Source organism: Sus scrofa, chromosome 1, assembly GCF_000003025.6.
Source record: "Sus scrofa isolate TJ Tabasco breed Duroc chromosome 1, Sscrofa11.1, whole genome shotgun sequence".
Classification (NCBI taxonomy): domain Eukaryota; kingdom Metazoa; phylum Chordata; class Mammalia; order Artiodactyla; family Suidae; genus Sus; species Sus scrofa.
In genome coordinates, this window is record NC_010443.5 from 226,359,330 (window position 1) to 226,382,095 (window position 22,766).

General features: G+C 36.6%; 1 long non-coding RNA gene across 1 annotated transcript in view; it reads left to right on the top strand.

Annotated features, from left to right (window-relative positions):
• Positions 1-20,513, top strand: part of LOC106506962 — a 50,261-nt gene extending 29,748 nt beyond the window's left edge. Inside the window, exons 2-5 of the long non-coding RNA XR_001302622.2 lie at positions 5,516-5,569; positions 6,472-6,618; positions 19,647-19,810; positions 20,331-20,513. This is a non-coding gene — a long non-coding RNA (uncharacterized LOC106506962). The remainder of the gene's footprint in view (positions 1-5,515; positions 5,570-6,471; positions 6,619-19,646; positions 19,811-20,330) is intronic.

Below are 22,766 nucleotides of genomic sequence, written 5' to 3' on the forward strand. Positions count from 1 at the left end.
CATTGAAACCATATGCATTTATACCTTCACTCTGTTTCATTCCTCTTTATAATCCTAGAATCCATCATTTTACTTCATAAATTGTAGTTGAATAAATGAGGGGTTATTATTCACAAAAATTGCAAATGTAACTTTGAGCTCTGTCAGAGCAGGTACAATAAAAGCATCTAATTGAAACTCTGCGAGGCCCAAACTATGCATAGTAAAGTATACTTTTTTAATCAACCCTTTCTCTCTCCTATTTTTCATTTTCTTTGTTTGGTTGATGAAGGGAATGTTCTTTCCTTCCATAAATTTATTATTTTTCTTCATCAGCCCTATACAAATTGGGAGATACTAAAGGGAGAAGGACAGAACACTGAATCTTCCATATTTAAACCTTTATCTTTATATGAGCTTGTTTTTGAGACAGAAAAAGATACTTCAAAAATAAATTGTAGTCTCAAAAGTTTTAAAGCGAATTTCTAGGGAATATTATTAAAATCATATGTGTATGCTAGAATATAAATTGAGTGAATTAACATAGAGTTGATCTATTCAGCTATAGTATTTGGGCAAATAGTAGGTCACCAAAATAAGCTATTAAATCATTCCACAATCTGGAGGTCAGCTTGAAAATTTTAATTCAAGTTTTACTCTGTAGATTAGTCAGCTGACTTTATATTATCAAATTTACTTAAGTACTTCTTACCTACTCTCTTTGTTAAGCAGAATAATGGCATCTGGAAGAGGTATTTTGGTTGGGCATCCTAATCCCCCAAACCTGCGAATATGTTAGGTTACTTCGCAAAGGGGAACTAGTTGCAGGTAGCATTCAAGTTATAGTTAGGTGCTTAAGTTAGGGATATTTTTCCTGGACTATCTGGTGGATCTAATGTCACTGCAAGGGTTATGTGAAAGAGGAAGCAGAAGCAAAGAGTCAGGGACAGAAGTGTGACATGTGACAGCAGAAGCAGTGTCTGAGAGATACTATTTTGCTGGTTTCAAGATTGGATGAAAAAGCCCAAACCAAAGACTGTGAGCTGCTTTAGCACCTGGAAAAGGCAGAAAATGAATTCTGCCCTAGGGCCTGCTTGACACCTTGATTTTAGCCCAGGGAGACCTGTTTTGGACTTGTGAGATGCAAAACTCTAAGATAATATATCTGGGTATTATTAAGATACTAAATTTATGGTTATTTGTTATAGCTGCTGTAATAAATGAATATGGTTTCTACTCTCTCAAACTCAAGTTTGAAAAGCAACTCAGGAAAAAAAAACTTGTTTTTAGTCATGTGCACTGTTAATTTTATAATTATATGAGAAGCATTTTAAACTAAGATTATAATTAAAGAAAACGACGACTTGTGCTGATTTACATCAGATTACCAAGAACTAGTTAAGCCAACTCCCCAAGGCCCAACCTTCTAATTCTCCCTCACATTTCTTCTGGTGAGTTCTAAGTCTCCAAGTGTGAAGAAGTTTCAAACGTGAGTTGTGGTTGTGATAGCTCTTTGTTTCCTCTTCCAGAAAACCAAATATTAACACGGACACATGAAAAGATACAGAATTCTAACAATTATTTCCAATTCCATTTCAGACTTTTAAAAATGTAAATATGTGATTAAATACATGAGTACAGTAGTTTTCTGGAAACAAGAAAAAAATTGGAGTAGCTACATTGGCAATTATATTAAACATTACTCTTTAAGAAGTTCCCGTTGTGGCTCAGGGGTTAATGAATCCGACTAGGAACCATGAAGTTGCGGGTTCCATCCTGGCCTTGCTCATTGAGTTAAGGATCCGACGTTGCCATGAGCTGCAGTGTAGGCTGCAGACATGGCTGAGATCCTGCTTTGCTGTGGTTCTGGTGTAGGCTGGCAGCGACAGCTCCAATTAGACCCCTAGCCTTGGAACCTCCATAAGCCGCAGAAATGGCCCTAGAAAAAGCAAAAAAAAAAAAAAAAAAAAAAAAACCAAAAAACCGAAAACCCAAGCAAACCAAAAAACCCCATTACTCTTTAACACAAAGATAAGATTCCCGAAGGCTGAAAAAGAGCTAGCATTTATCCCTATGCATTTTACCTTATTTAAAGAAGGTAACTGCAAATAGTTTGAATCGCTTCCCCTCTACCAAACCAAGGATGCAAATAGTAGCGGGAAGAAGACAAGAAACGCGTAGATAACAGTGGTAAAGAAGTTTAATATTAAAAAGTAATTGTTCTCTCTCTCTCTTTTTTTTTTTTTTTTTTTTTTTTTTTTTTTTTGTCTTTTTGTTATTTCTTGGGCCGCTCCCGCGGTATATGGAGGTTCCCAGGCTAGGGGTCGAATCGGAGCTGTAGCCACCGGCCTACGCCAGAGCCACAGCAACGCGGGATCCGAGCCGCGTCTGCGACCTACACCACAGCTCACGGCAACGCCGGATCCTTAACCCACTGAGCAGGGCAGGGACCAACCCGCAACCTCATGGTTCCTAGTCGGATTCGTTAACCACTGCGCCACGACGGGAACTCCCGTTTAATTTTTATATAGAATTACATTTCTAGAGGACAGGTTTTTTTTTCGTTATTATTATTTTTTAATAGTTATTTCCCCAATACATTTTTTTCCTACTGTACAGCATGGTGACCCAGTTACACATACATACACATTCTATTTTCGCACATTATCATGCTCCATCATAAGTGACTAGACATAGTTCCCAGCAGGATCTCATTGCTAATCCATTCCAAAGGCAATTGTTTGTACCTATTAACAGCAAGCTCCCCAACCACCCACTCCTTCCCCTTCCCATTGGCAACCGCAGTCTGTTCTCCAATAGAGGACAGTTTTTAATCTGACGTTACTTTCACTGTATTTTGCTAGCGTTTGTTCTTCTGTACTTCTTGGTCATGATCTGCTTCACATATTGTATTTTTCTCTCATGGTCATTCTATAAAGACACGAGAAAGAATCCTTAAAAGTGTATTAGCTAAATGTAATCTGCAGCTTACTACCTGGGCACATTCCATAGGATAAAACCTCAACAAACCCCTTTGTTGTAGAGAGAGGCAGTAGTGGTCAAGGCCACCCATTTCTTATCGTACTGGTATTAGGAACAAGAAAAGTAGCTGGGAACTCTGGATCTCATGCTTCCTCTGCACTTGGGCATGGTTGGTAAGTCACTTTTCAGCCCAATGGTAATCAACACTAGCCTGGAGCTAAATGGTAATGCAGCCGTCTTCTGTGGCCTATTCTTGATTTAATAAATATGCTCACATACAGTCTTGGAAAGGTTACCTTTTGGCTTCAAAAATCTCATGTGTGTGGCTTAAAAATAAAGCTTTAACAGAAGGTAACCTTAAACATGACCCCACTTGGGTCGATACACAGGCATTTCTGTTTTGACCGTCTTTCCTGTTCTTTCAAAGCTTATGGGGATTTTGCAAATCATGCTCTATTTAGTGTTTCTCCGTAACTCCCTGTAAATGAGAAGAATGATAAATTTCGTGATAGAGATGACTTAAATTTTGGGAGGCTGGAAAAAGATCAAGGTCTTAAAGAAATAGTAAGTTCTCTTACACACGCACATGTCTCACTGAGTTCAATATCATGAGCACCACCAATTTCACAATTTTAATTTCACAATACCTGATTTTCATAAGATATCTATTAGCAATTCTGGACCCATTTAAAAACATCAACCAGAAACTAGATATAGAGCCACAAGCTTATCAAGACCAGGTTGGGGCTATAGTGTCTAAGCAATCATAAGGGAATCAAAACTCACATTTCCAAACTTCATTAAAGGAATGATTAATACTCATTTATTTGGATATTATCTGAACCCATAACATGCAGAAGCTCCCAGGCCAGGGATTGAACTGAGCCAAAGCAGTGACCACAGGCCACTGCAGTGACAATGCCAGATCCTTAACCCACTGAGCCAATAGAGAACTCCTGGAATATTTTATTTGTGGAAGACTTCAGAGACTGAATGTGCATTAATGGGAACATTCATTTCTCCCCACTAGAATGTAATCTCCATGAAGGAAGAAATTTTGCATAGTTGGTTTATTGCTACATACCCAGCACTTAGCATACTGCCTGGCCCAGAGTAGATGTCCAGTGAACATCAGTTGAATAGCTGAATAAATTAAAAAGAATCTGACACAGTTAGAAACTAATAAAAAACTGTGAAAAATAATATAGCTAAACACTTAAATTTAATGCAGAGTTTATTGTTTCCTGAGTATCTTGTAACTGGATGAAATTAAATCTTATCTTGGTACCTAGGATAAAAATTTAATAGCTATTACTAAATACCTACATTGGTCCACTTGAATTGTACTTTTGCTATACACAGAAAGAGGGTGCTACTCAAATGTATCAACTTGTCTTCTGTAAGCTCAATATTTATCAAGTCTATGTATGTGGGGTATGAGTGAAAAATGTGTATGCATATATGCATATGTATGTGTGTATCTGTCTAGATGTCTTCCTATCTGCATATCCACAAGGTAAGTTCTTAACAGCTTTTATGACCAGGTATGCATATTTTCCTCTCTACTATTGGTCAGCAGGTGGAGCTATCATATCCGTCACTGCATAATGTTGGTACAGAGGCGAATCATTTTGTGTGCCTCAGTGGTATATTTACTCAAAATAAAAACTGTAGATTTTGGTTGTTGACCTTCTTAGAGTAACATAAGATGCATGATAGTGCATATTACAATTTTTAAAACAGAAAATAGGTTACAAGGCAAGATAATGAATTAGGTCAATGGTAGATTACTAACTCCTATGTATCATAGCATAGCTCTGATAGAAAATGTGTAATATCCTTCACCTTTTCTTCTTTTCTTATAAGCTCCATTTGATTGATTATTTGTGTTTATGTTGCATTTGGTAAGTGTCCTTTGTCATGGGCAAAAATTCAGAGAAAAAAATAGAAAAATTTAAAAGTAGGAGAAGAAAAGCCCGTAAGACATATAAACTAATTTTTAAAAATTTAACATGAGTCATTAGAATCCATCCCTATTTTTTGTCATCTACTAGTTACAGGCCCTATATTAGACACTTAACAGACGTTTTCTTTTTCTTTTTTTTTGTCTTTTTGCTATTTCTTTGGGCCGCTCCCGCGGCATATGGAGGTTCCCAGGCTAAGGGTCTAATCGGAGCTGTAGCCCCGGGCCTATGCCAGAGCCACAGCAACGCGGGATCCGAGCCGTGTCTGCGACCTACACCACAGCTCACGGCAACGCCGGATCGTTAACCCACTGAGTAAGGGCAGGGACCAAACCCGCAACCTCATGGTTCCTAGTCGGATTCATTAACCACTGCGCCACGATGGGAACTTCCAGACATTTTCTTAATTCTCAAAAATTATCTTCACAATGGGTTTCATTAATCCAGTTTTATGGGTAAGGAATCACTACTTAGAGAAGATGAGAAACTTCTTCAAGTTCACACTATTAAAAATTGTTAAATTTGACATTTGAACCCTAGTCTTTGACTCTAATTCCTATGTAATTTTCTCTTCTAAATTTCTCCTCCAGTCAGATAGTCACCCAGTTTCTGGTACATGCCAAGTACAACTTCTCTCTTCAGAGGTAAGTTTCCTCTTCTTCATTCTGATGGTCAGTGCTTGAGAATAAAATCTTGCTCAATTCACCACGCCACGTGCTAAAGGCACTGATGTCATTCAAATAATTTGTTATTTTTTACGTTAAGAAGAGCCTGCTATGCTGCTCTGACCAGGTTGGGCCTCACCTAGAGCAGAATTTTCTGGGAACCTGAGGTCATCAGTGGTCTTGTCACCTGTCTAGAATATCAGGAAACCCACAGAGACTAAGAGGTTGAATCATTAAGGAGCTGACTAGGGAACAATAAACAGAATCTGCCTATCTCCACTGTGACTTTGTAAAGGATATTGAGTCTGCATTTATTACAATGTCTAACACAATTAAAGTGTCTTATAATTGCATTTTAGGGTGTAATGAGTCTTAAATCTAAACCTTTTATTAAGATAACAAGCAGCATATATTATTCAAAAGCTAAGTTGTGTTTTGTCAACACTGTTATCCACATGGAAGATGAGTTACTGAATAATTTCATTTAATTCTTGAACATTATGAGCAAAATATATTTTGATAAAAAAATGAAACAGAAGCATAAGTTCTATTTAAATTGAGTCATTATGTATAAGTTTTTATATGTGTATTTATATAATTATTTGTCAAATACTCATTACCTTATAATGAACTTATCTTAAAGATACTATTATCTATATTGGCAGTGCCTACACTTTGATTTTGTTTATTACAGGTGGGATCTTGTCCTAATTTTAACTTAATACCATTTTGATATTGTTCAACTCTTGCTTAACCTGACCCATATCATTTCAAACAGACTGAACGATCAGTTCTTTAATAATAGATTAATATTCTTGTATTAATTTTATTATTTAAAAGTGCAAAATACCTAATCTTTTTTTTTTTTTTTTTCCCCCAAGAAACACCTAATCTTCAACCACCACCACAGACTCCTTGATTGGATTGTCAGCCTTTCCTTAGACAGAGTGGGCAGGAATGCAAGGCTGGGAATTGGAAGAATAAAGACCTAATCTAACAAATGGTTTCAGTAATGCTTGAGATCTCAGGTGAGGTTTGAATTTAAATTACATAATCCCTAAGATTCTACAGAGGTAGTGTAGCACACTGTTGAAGATTACAGAGTTTAGAGACAGCTAACTTGAGTTCAAATCTCCCAGTTCTGACACTTAATAGCTGTATAACTTTAGGCAGGTTGCTTAAAGCCTCTGTTTCCTCACCTAGCAAATGAAATAAAAATAACACCTACTTCATAAGGTTTGCAAATATAAATGAGTTGATATGAGAAAGACACATAGAACTTTGCCTGGTACAAAAGAGGATCTATAGTTCTACCAGCTTTCATTATTTAATTTGACTTAAATATTTAGGATTTTGTAAAATTCTGAGCAGAGCAGATATTCATTAAACATTTACTCATTAAGCCTCTAATTGCCTCCTGGGTATTACACTAGATATGAGGACTATATCCACGAACAAAACAAAGAGTCCTGCTTGAACTTTTACTCATACCAATGTGCTATAATTGTAGCTTCCCCAAAATTCCAGTTTATGAATAAAAAGTTATTTGCTAGTTCAAAGGTTTTGCTTTTTAATCTTAGTTACTAATGTGTCTAGTTGTAGAAATTTTTACCTCTCTAAATGCAGTGATCTTTGCCCCACTTCATACTATTTGTTTGTTTGTTTGTTTTTGGCTGCACCCATGGCATATTGAAGTTAGCAAGCCGGGGATCAAATCCAAGCTGCAGTTGTGACTCACGCCTCAGCTTCAGCAATACCAGATCCTTAATCCAGTGCACCAGGGCTCAAACCCACACCACCACAGAGACAACACCAGATCCTTAACCTGCTGTATCACAGCAGGAATTCCACTGCATACTATTTTAAGTCAAGTACGGTATTAACACTAACCAAAAATTTAATTGATGTGATATTACGTAGGTTATAGAAATGTGAAATGTATATGTGATTTATTCCTATTCATTACACTTTTATAACACTTCTTGTCACATTTCAGTTATATCAGTATGATACCACAAACTGGTTTTTTATCCTCTGTAATGACAAGGAAATGGAAACACATTCCTTATTGCGCTAGAATTAGTAGGAAGAATAGGCTATTTCTATGTCATTTATTTCGGTTTAGGGTGTGTTTTACCAAGCCTGTTCTACTAGTTAATACAAATATTTGCATATTGTGTAACAGAGTACCTTTTTCCACACTTGTATTCTTTTCTTTTCTTGAGATGAGCCACCTGAAAAAACTCAGCTTTCTGTTGATGTCAGATCTATCCATCCAGGGCCACGCCCAGCTCTTCAACTTCAAAAGAGACAATTAAACTCAGATGAAAAACATTTACGGGATGATATCTGGAAAGAAACAAGGTGTAATCTCAAACCAACTCTAAATGAGAGATGTGGTAATAAATCCCATACAGTAAGGAATATAAAAGTACTCCTAATGTGGAGTTCCTGTTGTGGCTCAGCAGTAACGAACCCGAGTAGTATCCATGAGAATGCGAGTTTGATCCCTGGCCTTGCTCAGTGGGTTAAAGATCCGGTGTCGCCATGAGCTGTGGTGTAGGTCACAGACGTGGCTCAGATCTGGCGTTGCTGAGGCTGTGGTGTAGACCAGCAGCTACAGCTCCAATTCAGTCCCTAACCTGGGAACTTCCATGTGCAGCAGTGCGGCCCTAAAAAGAAAAAAAAAAAAAAAAAAAAAAAAAAAACCACTCGTAATGAATACTTCTTCACTATGGCCCATGATTGTGCCAGTGTCTCAGATCAAAGATGCTTATATCCGTCAAACAGGGGAAAACTAGAGCCACTCTACCAAAACAGTACATAGAGATAGGTAGTACTACACAAAATGAAGGATCCTGGAAGCTATAATCTATTGCATTATTTCAAAGGTGCTTGAAGGCACATTTAAGTAGGTGGCGTAAATTATGTTGACTTTGTTCCTGAAACCTCCCAAGTTTTCAAATCAAATCTTCATTATCCAGGTGGAATAAAAGTTTTAAGTCATGACCCACACTAAATTCAATCTTTTCCTACAGAACTTAATTTTCCTCATGTTGTTAGCAATTTTAAGTTTATAAAATATACTAGCTACTTTGTATTGCCAATAAAATACTTGATACAGTTTTCCCCTCTGTTACTATCAAAAAGGCAGTTCATTTTTAGAATAAAAGTGCCTGATTTTTTAGTGGTACAAATATGTATCAAATTGCTTATATCAGTACTATTTGGTGAAAAGATTTTTACTTCAGGAAAAGGGTGGATGGAAGGAATAAGTTATGCCTCAGGGCCCAGATACACCCTTATTCCCTGACTCTGGAGTCAACCTAGTATTAATCAGGCTAATTGGAAATATCTGAATAGTGAGGATATTCACAGGAAAATCATAAAAATCCAAAAATATTGCTCTCTGTGGGACACCCCTAGAAATCAAACTTGAAGTAGGTAATACTGATCCACACAAAAGCCTGTCTGATGTCTTCCCCAAGTCTCCTTCTTGAGGCCTCACTACTTCCTATGTCGTCTTTGCCATGAGCAAGCTAGTATCAAACTAGTTTTTTTTCTCATCTCAAGGCCTGCCACAGTAGAGTGGCAGACATGTTTCAATCCTGACAGGTAAAGTAACAGAGATGCTAGGTCTGCCATCATTGAGCTGCTGAACAAATGCCAACAGAGGCTGATTTTCAGATTTCTTGTGATGCAAGAAATCAAATCCCTCCATTGTTAAGCTCCTATTAGACATTTTTTTCTGTTACTTTTAATTGAAAACATTCCTCACTGAAACGTGACCTGATCTAAATCTGTTATATTGAGAATTTTTACTAAGTGATTGGCTCATTATTTGTTGTTTTGCTGCTGGCTTGGTATAGCAGTGATATTTGATGAACCATTTTTTTCAAGATAATTAAAATAATCTTGTTAAAAGTCGGAACAGACTATGAAGCTGGTCACCCTTTGGCTTATTTCAGCATTTTATTGAGAATAGTCATCTCTTACTGAGATCTTTAATCTTTACCAAATCCTCTGCAAGAGAAGGCTTCCGTTTATAACATATAAACCAACATAAAAATCCTCTTTACCTATCCTGCAATTTCTCCCAAATACCCACGCATAAAATATGGCAACTTAATCCCAATCTTCTCCCTCACTTTCTAAAATCTTTTAAAATCTTTTTTAACCTAGCACAGTCGTTTGCCTTTCCTATCCACCTGCCCTTCCACTCCTTCTTTAACATGAATAACTCCCAGCCCTGAGCAGTGGAAATCAACCAGATGGGTTTCAGTTTACTGTTCTTACTGTCTCCTCCCTCCCTCACTATTCCAGGCTGCACAACCAAGCCCCAAATTATGGGACAAAGAAAAATCTTCTTCTGGTATATGAGAGATATGAGAGATTATGAATATTCCCCTGTAACATTTTCCCTGTACTATAACAAAGGATAACATGTTTAAAGGTATAATACATATAATCAATCATTAAAGAAATATAAACAAGGGGAGAGATACTTTTATTGTTATTAATACTTCATGACTCAGTTTCCTTTTCTTCTAGGAGAGATATCTTTAAGACTTCTCTCTTACATTGTTTTGAGTGTTAAAAATTCCTAGATTTGTAATAGCTCTATAAATTTAAAATAGTATTTGAGCATTTTGCTCCCTGCTAGTGTCTTTAAAAGAGAGTATTTGACAGTTTAGCAATTCTCTCTCTGTTAATCTATGTTGAGCTCTAACTGCCCATTGCCTCTGATTCATTGCATGGGAGGGAAGAAGTGGCTTTCTTAGTCATAAGCCTGACTTCATACATCTTAACTGAAACCAATGGGTTCAAAACTGAAAATAAAATTTAAAATGCACTTTCATAAAAATAAAATAAATAAACGTACTTTCATGGTTTATTTGACTGTACATTTCCCAGTCATGAGGTTTGGTCCTGCCAGAGGTAAGGATGCCTATTTTCCATTAAGTAATTTCAAACTGTATACAGCTTGTATACAGTAAACTAAAATCTGTAGAGTTGGTAAAATTAGTTTTATAACCTCCTAGGATTATCTAACATGAATTGTTTCCAATCTTAGAGAGGGTCAGGCCCTTTATACTTCCAAATATTAAAAAAAAAAAAATCTGAAGCCCACACATTAAAAAATATTAATAGTGGGAGTTCCCATTATCACTTGGAAGGTGAAGAACCTGACTGTGGCTCAGTAGGTTAAGAGCCCATGAGGATGTGGGGTTAGTCCCTAGCCTTGCTCAGTGGGTTAAGGATCCACCATTGCTGCAAACTGTGGAGTAGGTCACAGACGCGGCTTGCATCCATGTGGCTTTGGCCTAGGCCACAGTTGCAGCTCCAATTTGACCCCTAGCCTGGGAACTTCTATATGCTGTGGTGCAGCCCTAAAAGTGTCTCATACAGGGAGTGAGATTATGTAAGTCAACGGTTTTTGTAATATATATCATGCCCAATTAAGAAGTACTTGAAATTATTTTTGATATAATTGGAAAGAAAAAGCAATTGGGAAGCCCCATTTTAATAAAATATTTACGTGCAGAAAAGTTTATTATCCTTTAGAGAGGAAATGGCCACTCAGGTCTATTATGAAAATATTTATTAACCATCAGTTAAGAACACATTTAGCCAGATTGTTTTATTTTTTTATTTACTTTTTTTTTTTTTTTTTTTTTTTTTTTTGGCTACACCTGTAGCATGTGGAAGTTCCCAGGTCAGGGATTGAATCCATACCACAGCAGTGACCTGAGTCACAGCAGTGACAATCCTGGATCCTGAACCAAAATGATTAGTGGTGAGATAAAAACTGTTCTTGGGACAAATAGCTGTTATATTTAAAATGTATCACTGCTTCTAAACTGGATAGAAATGTTTCCACCCACATATTTCATTAATGAATTAATATTTTTTGGCTGCACCTTCAGCATGAGGAAGTTCCCAGGCCAGGGATAGTGTGCCTAGTAGTGACCCAAGCCACAGCAGTGACAAGGCCAGATCTTTAACTGCTAGGCCACCAGGGAACTTCTAGCCGAACATTCTTAACCCCATTCATGTAATGCTGTTAACTTTGCATTGTGGTATGTATCTTTCAACAGCAGTAGGATTCTGGGAATTCCAACTCCTTATAACTTTCTCCACTGGAGGGCTGAGCTCTGAAACACTTGTCTTCACTGGGGTTTCACTTAAAAATAGACTGGGTTATGTTGTGGAAACAAAGCCCAAATCTTAAGTCTTAGTATGTACACCTTGACTCAGCTTTTAGCCAAAGTTATTTGTGGGTCTAGTAGCTCTCTAGGGCAGCTCTCATCCAAACAGTGACTTAGGGAGCAGGTTCTTTTTACTTTTCTTTCAAATCTTGTAACTCTACCATTTGGAACTATAGTCACATGGCAGGGTAAGAGAAAGCTTGAAGAACTCACAATGGCTCTTAAATGCCTCATTCCAGAGACTACACAGCATTGCCGCTCGTAGCCTATTGGCCGGAGGTAGTCTTAATGTCCCAAACTACACTGACTGTAAAAATAGGATAGCACATGGAATAATGATGAGTTCTATGGTCTGTGCCTTAGAACACATGCCATTTTTAAGCCTTGGCAGTGAGAAGTCCAAACAATCCTCAGCTTTCTTTTAACCCTGGCACAGTCACCCTAGAAACCCAAGAATTTCTGATGGTGACTCTGGAAGATAGAAAGATCTTGGGTAACGGTGGTACCACTGGGAAGGGCACTGGTCTAGAAAGCTACCAAATTATAGCCATCTTTGGGTGAACAAGAAATGCACTTTTATGTATGTAACATGGTAATATTTTAGGGGTCTTTTGTTGCTATAATATAGTTTTTCCCATCCTGAATAAGGCAATTAGATTGAAAATGTCTTCTGTCTTGCTTTGCTGATCCACATCTCCAATTTTGTTGCAAATTCTGATATTTCATCTTCAAAATACTCCTCAGTTTTGTCAGCAACTATTGGTACAACCTGGCTCTGTACTGATTCTCAGCTTTGCCTTAACACTTGTTGGTTCATTATTCTCTGATATTTGATCTATACATGAAAAACAAAATGTGCCCCCCCAAAAAAAGCTGTGTTTTCTTGTTTGCTGAAGAGAAAAAGAAATTATTGTAACCTGTCAACCCAAGGCAACTCTAAATAAACAGCAGCATAATTAGTCTCATCAAAACTATTTATGCTAGATCAATATGAAACCTGGGAAAGTTTATACCTGATTAATTTAGATTGTTTACTTTCTTTAGAATTATTGCTGTTATTGAATTGAGAGCTCATCAGTGGAAATTCTTAGGAAGATAAAAGAATATATTTGAATCTATGATTTTGAAGGTGTGTTTAAACATCAGCGAGCTCTTTTGTAATGAGCATTAAATATTAAGATTCATGTACATTTTGGGTTGGTTTCATAGCACTAAGTAATTAATTATGGCTTACCCTGTCCATATCCTTCATCACTCTTAATACCTTTAGTCACACAGGGTGGGTAGCTTGCATTTCATCAGAAAGAATTCCAGGCAAGGGAACATCAAGCACAATGACAACCTTTATCATGGCTCTGTTGGCAGACCTTTTTAGGCAATCTTCAGCTCCTTGAAAGAGTCATCAGATTTTTTGGAGTTGCCAAGATTTTGTAAGCAGATTAATTTTTCATTGTGTGTAAAGAAAACCAAACACTTACGTTTGGATCTTCTCTCAGAAATAGCCAACCTGATTTAACTTTATTTTGAATATTTGCATTAAATTCAATAAGTATCAAGGTCATAAAATGTCCAAATAATTATTTTAGGCCCTTTAGCAGTTAGAATGGGCAAGATAATAATTTAGATCATTATTTCCCTTTATGTATTTTTTATTTTTTAATTTATCTTTTTTTTGGTCTTTATTTGGATTTTTTTCCCCATTTTTGTCAAATTATTATTACTTTTTGGCCATGCCTGCAGCATATGGAAGTTCCTGGGCCAGGGATCAATCCCATACCACAGCAATGAGCCAAGCTGCTACAGTGACAACCCAGCTCTTTAACTTGCTGCCCCACCAGGGATCTTCATCACATTATTTTTTAAACTAGATTTATATAGAGAGTTGCAAGATCATATTTTTTAGACCTATTAGGTAAGATAGTAGAAATTATTTCACAAGGAGAGAAAATTTTAACATAACCACTTTCAGTTGAATAAGTTGTACAAACTGTTCAGTCACTAGATACAGTAAAATGACCCAATATTTCCTTCCCACATTTTTTTTTTATGGCCACGCTCGTACCATATGTAAGTTCCCAGGCTAAGGGTCAAATCAGAACTGCAGCTGCCTGTCTACACCACAGCCACATCAATGCCAAACCCAAACCATGTCTGTGACATACACAACAGTTCACGGCAATGCCAGATCCTTAACCCACTGAGCAAGGCCAGGGATTGAACTCGATCCTCATGGATACTAGTTGGGTTCTTAACCCGCTGACCCACAATGGGAACTCACTTTCCCACATTTTTACCAGTCATTCATGTCTCATGACCTTTCTCCTAGTCTCTGGCGTCAGGTCAGGGCAGGGTGGCTTCTCTATCTCACTTTGGAGATTGCGTGAGCCTTGGAGCAGCATCTTACTGGATGACTTGATGAAGGATGGCCTGAGGCATAGATGGTTAGAGAACCTGAAATGTATTCCTGGTTAAATTCAGATTGACTTGTTCCATTTGTTGGTTTTCTGAGAATAGATGAGTAGGGAAATATATTTCTGAAAACTCAATGAAATAATGTGAAACTCAAGATCCTACTGATGTGAGAGTGGATTGTCTTTTTTTTTATTACTCAATGAATTTATTAAATTTATACTTGTACAATGATCATCACAATCCAATTTTATAGGATTTCTGTCCCACATTCCAGCACATCCCCCCACCCCCACCCTTTGGAAACCATAAGTTTTTCAAAGGCTGTGAGTCAGCATCTGTTCTACAAAGAAGTTTTGTCTGTCCTTTTTTCAGATTCCACATGTCAGTGAAAGCACCTGATGTTGGTGTCTCATTGTCTGACTGACTTCACTTAGCATGATAATTTCTAGGTCCATCCATGGTGCTAAAAATGCCGGTATTTCGTTCCTTTTAATGGCTGAATAATATTCCATTGGGTAAATGGACCACATCTTCCTTATCCACTCCTCTGTCGATGGACACTGAGGTTATTTCCATGACTTGGCTATTGCAAATAGTGCTGCAATGAACATTGGAGTACCTGTGTCTTTTCGAGACATGGTTTTCTCTGGAGAGATGCCCAGGAGTGGGATTGCTGAGTCAAGTGGTAATTCTATTTTCAGTTTTCTGAGGAATCTCCATACTGCTTTCCACAGTGGTTGCACCAATTTACAATCCCACCAACAGTGTAATAGGGTTTCTTTTTCTCCACACCCTCTCCAGCATTATTGTTTGTAGACTTTTTGACACTGGCCATTCTGGCTGGTGTAAGGTGGTACCTCATAGTGATTTTGATTTGCATTTCTCTAATAATGAGTGATGTTGAGAGTGGATTTTCTAATATCTCCCTTACTTTCTACCAAAGTACATCACCAGATATTCACCGTAATATAATTGAACCCAGAAAGAGTATTCCTTAGACAGAACGTATTTGCTTCAGTTCAGCAGTATATGTTTAATACTCTTATGAAATTGCTGAATTTTTCCTACAGTAATAAGCAGCAAAAATATTTTTACATATGTTGCAAGATTCAGTGTCCTCAATGTTCCTCCATTATCCTCTTTAATACCTGTTTATGTCAGTTGAGGTTATGAATTTGAAAACTGACAGGTTTTCATAAAATTACAGGTGAAATAGATGTACAATAATTAAAGTCAAATAAACAGCTATCTTTGGCAGGATGATTCTTAGTTTTTTTGTTTTTCTGTGGTTGAAACAACATGAGTATATAATTTATTAATATGCCAAATAGAAATATTTTGTGAGAAGAACATGAAACTCCATGGGCTATGGCTTAGTTTAATTGGCATGTCAGCCAGGATCCCAGAAGAATAGGAAATGGCTTACTTAAACAGGATAATCAATGAAATTTTAATAGAAAATATATTTTTTAAGGTACAAGGTGAAGTTTTAGGAAAACAATGAGATGGTGCTGCATCCTGACACAAGTAATAGCAGGGAGCTATTTCTAACTCTAAATCAGAGGACACAGAGAGACTGGATATAGAGATCCAACCTTCACATCTTCTGCTGTGTTTTCCTTTGGCCAAAATCAACAGGAAGCTAAGGGGAAAGGGAACTGTTGAGGTAGCCCCTATGTATTAATTTCCTAGAACACAGAACAGAGTGAACAGAGTTGAGAATTAATATGGGAAATGGGGCAAAGAGATATATCTCAAACAATTGGTGCATAACTTTAAAAAACAAATTTAAATGGCATGCTTACTTTTTGGTTAAGGTGGTCTCCATCTGCCTCACCTCTCCCATCATCAGACAATATTTTGTCTCTCTTCTCATAGTCTCACACACACACATTTTACATCCTTTGGGGAAGGATGAAAACACTTTGGTAATTGGCAGGAGGCCCTTAAGGAGTAAAAAAAATCAGAGAAAGTTTGGAATACTTCTGTCTCCTACATAATTTATTGGATTCATTTTGAGACACCACCGAGAATTTGATAAAATAGACTGGAAAATCCTGGGAATACTGAATTTTTAGAGCTTAGGTGGCAAAAATGAAGAGTTGAGGTAGGACAGTCTTCCCATCTTTGCATGGAATCCAAGAATATTCTGATATTCCCAAGACTGGAAGCCTCTGAAGCACCTAGAAACAATACTATTGGCATAACTATTGAACTCATGGGAAGGGGTGGCAATGGTAGGGCTTTTCCAAATGGCTTTAATAAACAGTGGAATTAAACCACAAGTGAGCAAAGGTGGAAAATAAGACCAGGGTAAACTTGGTAATGTGTTAGTAATATTTAACAACCAGCCCTCCAAAGAAGAAGCCTTGGTTTGTCGTGTTTGCCACCATTGCCATTTTCAAGGTACCAACATAAATTCACTGAACATAGATTTGGGAGAAATATGCACGTCCGGTTCTCATGAGCTCATGGGCATCCTCTCCAGCCAGCACTGGTCATAGACCCTATATCCTGACTGTAGATGAAAAATTACCTGGGAAGCATGTGAAGCACCTTCAGTGATCTTACACTTTTATGGTCATTACTTTCTTCCAATCAAGTGAAGGGGCTATTGCCATAGTGATTTGGAAATAAAACTACTTAGGTCTTTTCCCTATGATCTTATGTCAGTGAACTCTGCGATATCAGGGTACATGAATAATATGTCATAATTACAAAAATTCCAAAGCCATGCTAAAGACCTTTATGAATGGAATAAACAGGAATATGAGTGGGATGGAGCAATGCAGTGTCTAACACAAGGTCATTTAGGTTCTTTTCATGCAATTCCTTTGCTGCTGCACAACTGCCAATATTTTTGTTTCCCTTTCTGGCCTGATTTAGTGACTCTCTCTTCCTAGTTTAACATAATTGTCTCCCTGGCTTCTCTGGAATTTCCCAGGGTACCATATGACTGCTTGTGCCTGTGTGACTCAGCAGTGCCTTTTGAATTTGCATGGGTGAGGCAACAAGAATTGCTGAGTCCCATCTTCTTTTTCCCAGCCCTGCCTTCAAGTTGATTCTTACCTGCCTTTATATTCCTTCAGATTATGTAGAGATTCAGCTATACTGTCTGACTCTGCCTCCTGGCAAGTTCTTGGAACTTACTGTTAGCCCTCATGTTGAGTAAATTATGATTCATTCCACTGAAAAATTAGATTGCTACCACTAAAACAAGATCATCTATTTTAAACATTCAGTGTAGACACTTCATCCTCTGCAATATTCTGCATCTACCTTCAGTGCCATTTTACCCTTCCTTTTCTCTTTCCTGTTTTGGAATCTAGCAAGCAACTCTAGTTAGCAAGTGCCAGTCTTTTGAAACCTAAACTGACCCAAAGTCATTAAGAAGATTAAGATAATCATTTTATACTGTGTGTAAAGTTCAAATCACTGTGTAGTACACCTGAAACTAACATAATATTGAATGTTAATTATATTTCAATTTTTAAAATGACCAAAAAAAAGAAGACTAAGAAAATCAACTTCTACTGTCTTTCTGTTGGTAGAATATTGTGAGTTAGAAGATATTTGTGGGCAGGGTGATCTATCTTATTCTACAGAAATCATATCACAAATTAAGTCAGCACCTCTCTAGTTAAGAAACCAGCCTTATAGTAAAATATTATTTGTATTTTATGTTTAATCTTTTTACTTTTCTGGGTTGAAGCATTTTAAAAGTTAATTAATTCACTTAGTCAACAAGTATTTATCCAGCATAGATAGTTTGGGATTATAATATGAAGCAGATATGGATTCTTCCCTCAAGGACCCTCTTGCAGTCAACTAGGAGAGAAAAAGAAGGTACACAGATAACAATGCCATAAGGTAGAAAAGTGGTAAGTGATAAGGACTTAAATGAGAAAAGTAAGAGGAAGGAGAAAACATGCTCTCAGATGAGAGGATTTTGAGGAAAAGACATTTAGGGAATGGAAAGTTGTAGATGTGGGCCAGTTGAGGGTAAGGCAAGTGAGTGTGACATTTCAAGTAGAAAGGAAATGTGAGTTACTTTAAAAAAAAAACCAGCAAAATGAGTTGTTTTGACCAAAATATCGTGTTCATTATGGAGCATAAGGGAACTAAAATTAGAAATGGAATATGGATCCAGGAAGTGGCAGGTCTTGAATGACTGATTAAGGTGTGAATTCATTAAAGGCATTTGACTAGAAATCTGAATGGTCTAGAGTTATTAATCAGGATTTTTTTTTCTGTTGGCAATACATAATATGTGTGGAAAGGGGGTAAATTGTATTAGATATGGAAAAACCTTTTTCAAGACTGTTGCAAATATACAACGTAAAAGTATTAAGATATAAACTGTGGTAAGCCCAGTAGGATAGGGAAAGGGATCAGATAATAATAGTAGTTAATATTTATTGATCATTTACTGTATACTACATAGTGTGCAAAGAGTTTTGTGTGGGTATGTCATTTTAACTTCACAAGTTCATGCGGTAATGAGGAAGAAACAAAGTTTTCCTTTGTGTTTAGAGTTAGCAAGCAAAAAGCAATTTTAATACCAAATGGAGATAAGCAGATGCTGAGAGAACTGCTTTCTCTCCTATAAGAGGTTTCAGATTGGTCGGAGGATCAAACAAATGAAAAGGAGAAGAGAACTCTGAATTTATTCACAAGCTAAGTGATTAATAAAATGAAAAATCTATGAGCTAATATAATTTCACATAACAAATATAGTTATCTCAATGCTTATATGTTAAATTTATTCCTAAGATTTGGAGTTAACACAAAATGATGTTCTCTTTAGTAAAATGATTTGATACATTAGAGATTTTTTTACTGCCTTCTCATTGAATGTCAAGAAAGATAAAGAGCCTGCAACTTATGATAAAGAACAAGACATTCTAATTTTTTTCTGAGGGATCTGTGCCTCAGTTCAAGCAGTCAGACAATAAGGTTCTTTGTTTAATGGCTCATCCATAATTTATACCTTTCTTTCTATTTTACCATGTCAACAAAAGCAGTTTATAGCACAAGATCTGATTAAAGTATCTATTTACTTTCATGAGTTTGATTTCTGTCTGCACAAGGATCCTTTGCTCAGTGTGACTGGGATTTGTCTTTCAATTTTAATGAAAGCTAATTTTATCTTAAGGAAGACTATTTTTTTAATCTATTCTCTTGTATGTATATTCATATATACATGAATGCACACATACACACACACACTCATTGGTAAGCAATATTATCATTCCCATTTTACAGGTTAAAAAAATCTGAGGCTTAGGTTAAATAACTTACTCAAGTTTATGTAGTAAGATTCAGTATTTAAGATAATTATTTATTTTTAATTTATTTATGTCCATCACTTGAGTGAAAATATAACCTTGTTAAAGACAGATAATGTGGACTTCTGTTCATTCCTCTATTTTCAGTACCTAGAACACTGCCTGGCTTGATTGATGCTGGTTGCCTGGATGAGAAGGCAGATAAGACATCCTCCAAGTAGCTATTCTTGGTTCCTTGCCAAAGGATGGTGAATAGGAAGAGGTTCTGCAAGTCAGAAAAAATAAGAAGGATGGTAAAGACATGAGTAAAAGTAGGTTTAAATGAGATAATATTAGAATAAATACTGAATTGTGTTTCTGCCATAACTTGTTCAACTATCCAAGAATTACATAGTTGTCATTCTGTGTTTCCTCATGAGCTTAAGATCTGTAAGCATAGAGTTATTCAGTTTTTGTTTTTTGTTTTTTGTTTTGTCTTTTTGCCTTTTCTAGGGCCACTCCCACGGCATATGGAGGTTCCCAGGCTAGGGGTCCAATCGGAGCTGTAGCCACCGGCCTATGCCAGAGCCACAGCAACGTGGGATCCGAGCCGTGTCTGCGACCTACACCACAGCTCACGGCAATGCCGGATCCCTAACCCACTGAGCAAGGGCAGGGATTAAACCCGCAACCTCATGGTTCCTACTTGGATTCATTAACCACTGCGCCACAATGGAACTCCTGGAGTTATTCAGTTTTAAGAATTTTGCTTAATCTACTTTTTTATGCATGTGTTAATTAGAGGTTGGCTGAGTTGTAAGGTTAATATTTTTGTCTATATTCTGTTTCTAGGCTCTGAATACTAGCTTTGTTTGGCTTCCTGCGAAGAAAATTATCTCTTTATTTGTATTACAACATGCGATTCTGCTATTTAAATTAATAAATTTAAAAGTTAATTAACATGGGGTGTGAAAATAACATTTGTGAAACTAACGTCAAAATGATTATTCATATAAAACATAATGCATGATTTAGTTATATGTTTATTTTAGCTCTGAAAAAATGACTATTCTATCATGGGTTGAATTGTTTTTGGAATATTTTCCATTCTATGACTATAAAAAATGCTTCTAAGTGGATTCATCACTGCAGTTAACCTATAATTTTTTTTTATCACTTACAGAGTCACATGCAAAAATTTTAATTTCCATTATTAAAAACTGTAATAAGTGATTTCACATTCATTATTATGCTTGACAGAATCCAAAGTATATTAACCATTTTGTATATATTTACCCAAAGTATTTCTAATTGGAAAAATTTGTAGTATCACATTTATCATTTTGCTCTTTTTTGTAAAATAAGAATTGTATCTCTACATTTTATTCTTAAATGTTTGGGTTGAATTATCATTATTATGATATTTTTCTTTAAATATATAGCAAGAAAGACATTTGAAATACTAATTTTTGAGTTACAGATCACAGCAAATTATTTCTGTAGGAAATGAATGTGTAATATTATAACTCCAACTAAAGATAAAATTTATGTAAACAAAAGAGTTATGATTAGGAATAACTAAAGTAAGATCGACTTTAATTTTGCATTTTATCATAAAATGTCATTTCAGTGAGACAAATCTCATTAGTAATTATACTAATGAGATTTGTAAACATAAAAGCATATCAAAACAGATTTAAGTTAATAGACAATAATGTGGGTCTTACATTAGTCCTTTATAAAAGCAAAGAGGTTCTGCCATTTGTGTGATTGTTTAGTCTATTTGCCTATCTATAGACAACAATTCCTCAAACTAAGCTCTGAATTGTATTTTTTTAGGATTGGGATGTAGATACTTTGTGTGTGCAAATATGAAAATAGAATTTAAAATATGCTGAACTAAGCAGAGTTTTCAATATCAACCCATCAACTAAGGGCTCTTCTCACTCCTCCATTAACTATCCAATATTTTCCCACCCTCGGTTAAAATTGTACTTAGTCTAGGTTGATCACTTTCTGGAGTGACCCATTTCCTCATCCTTGAAGAACCCATGTTCATACTACTGCAGTTGCATTAACCCACTCATTTTTATCACCGGGTGTAGAAATATAAGATGCATCTAAATGAATCTCCCAGTGTCCATATACATATTTGTTTCTGTCTCCATTGTATAAAAAGAAGCCCAAGTGATTTCTCAGAACCCACACTGACAAAGTATGAGCTTCAGGTTTCTGTAGAATCCTTAGTAAATCCTTTCTAGAAACCAGGATGTCTGCAGAGCAAAAGCTGAAGTCATTCTACACATTCTAGAAATGGTTCACTGGGAGTCAAGGACTCAGGTCAAAGCAGATGCCATGGGTGCTCTTCCACATCCTCTCAGATTCTCCTTCTACTCCATGCACACGTGATTCAATTGTGAGCTCACTTTCACAAACCTGCATCTATATCTTTGTCAGTTGCTACTGTATTGGTTTTCTAGGTCTGCTGTAACAAAATACCACTGACTGGGTAGTGTAAGGAACATGAATTTATTTTCTCAAAATTCTGGAGGCTAGAAAGCCAAGATAAAGGTGTTTGAGAAGTTTGGCTTCCAAAGCCTCTCTCCTTGGCTGGTAAATGGTCACTTCCTTTCTATGCCCTCACATGGTCATCATTCTGTGTATTATCTGTGTTCTAATCCCTTCAAGGACATTAGTCATATTAGACTAGGATCTACCAATATGACCTCATTTTACCTTAATTACCTCTTTAATGGTGCTGTCTTCAAATAGAGTCATATTCTGACCTACTGGGAATTAAGACTTCGACATAGGAGTTTGGGGAGGAGGACATAATTCAGTCCATAAAAGCTATCTTCAGGCTGTCACAATCACTTTATCAGCAGGAACTAAATATGACTGGGAATTTCCTCCAGTCATAGCTTTGAACCAATGACTGATGGATTCTGAGGTGAGACTAAACTAACTTCTTTGCCTCTGATGTCTGATTCAGAGTTGTGACCTACATTGTTCCCACACATCATGATGCAGTGAGCAAAATTGTTCTCCATTGGATGTTGCTTGATAATGTATCTTTGATTGGTTCTTCCCTTACTGTTCCCATTTCCTCACTCTCTTACTGTACTTTCTTGGGCATATATCCTAGTAAATCACTTACACACAAATTCTCATTAGGGGATTTGTCTTTATTTTCCTTTGGGACTGTTATGGTTTGAGTTGTGTTCCCCAAAAGATATGTTTGAAATCCTAATGTATAAATATAACCTTATTTGGAAATAGGGTCTGTGT